This window comes from Panthera uncia, assembly GCF_023721935.1.
Source record: "Panthera uncia isolate 11264 chromosome C1 unlocalized genomic scaffold, Puncia_PCG_1.0 HiC_scaffold_4, whole genome shotgun sequence".
In the NCBI taxonomy this organism is placed as follows: Eukaryota; Metazoa; Chordata; class Mammalia; order Carnivora; family Felidae; genus Panthera; species Panthera uncia.
The window spans coordinates 12,840,912-12,843,715 of record NW_026057585.1 but is presented as its reverse complement, the minus strand read 5'-3'; the positions used below and the strand labels follow the sequence as shown (position 1 = coordinate 12,843,715).

At 54.8% G+C, this 2,804-nt stretch overlaps 1 long non-coding RNA gene across 2 annotated transcripts; it reads right to left on the bottom strand.

Moving 5' to 3' along the window:
- Nucleotides 1-435: 435 nt before the first annotated feature.
- LOC125912287 (uncharacterized) lies at nt 436-1,884 on the bottom strand. Of its 2 annotated transcripts, none has more exons than XR_007454664.1 (2): nt 1,465-1,884; nt 436-1,338 (listed from the first exon to the last, which is right to left on the bottom strand). It is a non-coding gene; the product is annotated as an uncharacterized LOC125912287 (long non-coding RNA). The 2 variants fall into 2 exon arrangements; XR_007454663.1 differs by having other exon boundaries at nt 436-740.
- Between the last annotated feature and the right edge of the window lie 920 nt (nt 1,885-2,804).

Below are 2,804 nucleotides of genomic sequence, written 5' to 3'. Positions count from 1 at the left end.
GATCATGCCGGTCACTTCAGAATCCATCTCCTGCAATACTAATCCCTATCTCGGAATTCTTGAGGTACCTAAGGAAAGGAATATATGAAAGCACTTCACACGGTGCCCGGTGCTTAGTGAGACTCGGAAAATGTCGCAGAAGGTGGCTAGCAGCAGCTGTGTTTTCCTTTGGCCCACCGTGAAATAGGATATGTTGGTCCGTTCTGGGTCCCCAGGCCCCACCATGCCTCATTATCTTTGACTTTCACCGACAGGCTGTGTCAGCCATCTACCTCATCTGTCTAGATCTTGAAGGCAGCTGAATTTGCCATGTGGTACTAACTAGTGTGATCAAATAGGTGTTCTTGCTATTGAAGTTACAAGTTCTTGACAGGTGAGGCTGTATCTTACTCATTTTTCTAGCCTATGGGGGGCCTAGGATGTTGAGTTTAGCTTGGATGATCCAGGAGGGTTGAGCCACAGCACCAAACGGAATGGTCTGAGTCCACGGTTATAGCCGCAGGGAACATGTGATGGTTGGCAGGGAGGGACGGAGCAGGGGCAGGTTGGATGGATGAAGTCAGGGAGGTGCAGGATGAGTCTTGGCAGGTATCCATGTCAGGCTCTGCTGCGGGAAGCCCCTCCTGTTACCATGTCTGCCCACCTCCCTCAACCCCCAGCTTTCTTCCCTTCTTACTGTTCAAGCCCCTACCTTTGAGCAGGGTCTCTGTGGGATCTGGGTGCGGTGGGCCATGCCTGTTCTGATGAGGGAAGAAAAGATGGATTCTTTCAGAAATAGATCGTCTGGGCTGGGAAGGGTCTTAGCCCCCAGGAAGTGGTCAACAACTGGCTTTAGGTTACAAGATGAGGAGTCATGTTTGTTGAGTGCCTACTCATGACTCGGGCTCCACACTTCACATATTTCATTTCTTCTGTTGTCTCAGTCTTCAAGGTGGAAAGACTAAAGCCCAGAGAGGGCAAGTGGGTTCCCCTGATCACACAGTTACTGGGTGGCAGAGTTAGGACAGAGCCTAGGTATCTGGACCATAAGTCCAAAGCTTTCTCTCTACAACACCCCTCGCACCCAGGCCTGTGGGCCCACTGGTGCTGGGGGCAGGGGCACACTTTCCCTGGCCCTAGCCCAGGTCTCCATGCAGGTTGGTCTGGCTTCCCAGCTCCTCATTTCTTCTTTCCCTCTGCCCTCAGGGTGCTCCTTCTGCTGAGTCTGTACTACATTCTCAGCCTGGCCCACACCAGCGATGGTGGATGATCCAGACACTGAGCCCAGAGATTCTTTCCCAGCAGACACAGAGGCCGCCGGAGGCTTGCACATCTGGGCGTTTGTTGCCCAAGTCTAATCTGCAGAAGATAAACCAGAGGGATAATTTCTGTCATTTCTGGACAGAGCCAGGGAGCTAGAGTCACTTCAGAAAGGCAGAGGACCTGCCTCAGCTGTGGGAGGGGTAGTGGTGAGAAGGGTCCTACCTGGCGGGGTCATCTGTCCTGGGGCAGGTGGGCCTCTTCAAGTAGGGTCAGACAGGAAGTTCACCCACCAGCGGCCGGGGCTGTAACAGCTGCTTCAAGTCTGAAACATTTGTAAATCCCTCGTTTTCACGATACCTCTGTTACTCACTGTGCTTTCCCTGAAGGGGTTGGCGGCAAACTCCTTAAAAGGCATGCGCTTGTCTTCAGGGTGGGAAGAGAAGGGGAGTCGGGTGCCTGTGTTCCTTTCGCACCCGGATTAGGGACGGGAGGCTGAGAGCAGATGGCCAGAGCTGAGAGAAGCTGGCTGTGTCCCCGCAGGGGTGGGAGGCAGCCTGGACCCCAGCCAGGACTGGGCTGAGACTCTGTCAGCGCTGGAAGCCAGCTGCTGTGAGGGCTCCGATGGGCTGGCATTACCCTGAAGCCCAGCCTGACTTCCAAGAAAACACTCTAAAACCGGTCAGTGACCCAGGGGAAGAGCATTCTGCAGACTAATTCCACTTCCTTTCATAAGTGGGAGCCAATGCAGGCTCTTCAGGGGTAGAAGCTAGAAATGGAGAGAGCACACAACAGGTCCACGCACACCTATCTCTTCCCAACCATGGATCTGGGGCTACGGACCCCTAACCTCCTTGGGCCTGTGCCGCGGAACACGCATGTGGTCCCAAAGAATCATACGAAGCCCACACAGTCACACACAACACCCACAAACACACCCCATCCCTCACACACTGTGACACTCAGCAGTACGCAGCCATGTAGAATCACACGTAACCACATTCATGCATCGGGAGGCCACAACACACAGCCACACGGGTTCACACACATACATTAAACACAGTGAGCCTTAACCACATACATATGCACTCGTGCATTCATCCGCACTAAGCACGCACAGCCGGACACGGTCACATACGGGGATTCTGAATCCCGCACGGTCGCACACACACTCACACCAGTCCGCACAACCTCTGTGCATTCAGCCCCACTCATTGGCACATGAGAACACATGGTCACAGGCCATCACACGGAACATACGATCGCGGGGCAAGCTGTAAATGGTACTTTAATACAAGCAGCAGGGGAAAGGGGCCGGGGGTCGGGGGGGCTTGTCCTCAGAAACGGGGGTCAGTGAGGGCCCGGAGGTGACTAAGTCAGGAACAGAGGGATCCACTCAGGCCCTCGGACAGTTCACTTCCTGGTCATACCTCCAGAGCAGCAGCAACTCGGAAGATCGTTGTCCCCCTTGGCCGCCCAGCAGAGCATTCCTGGGTCCTGATGCGGCCTCCTCCCCTCCCCTCTGGCCCCAGCTGGGCTGCGGCAGGGACCGTGGTGAGTCAGCA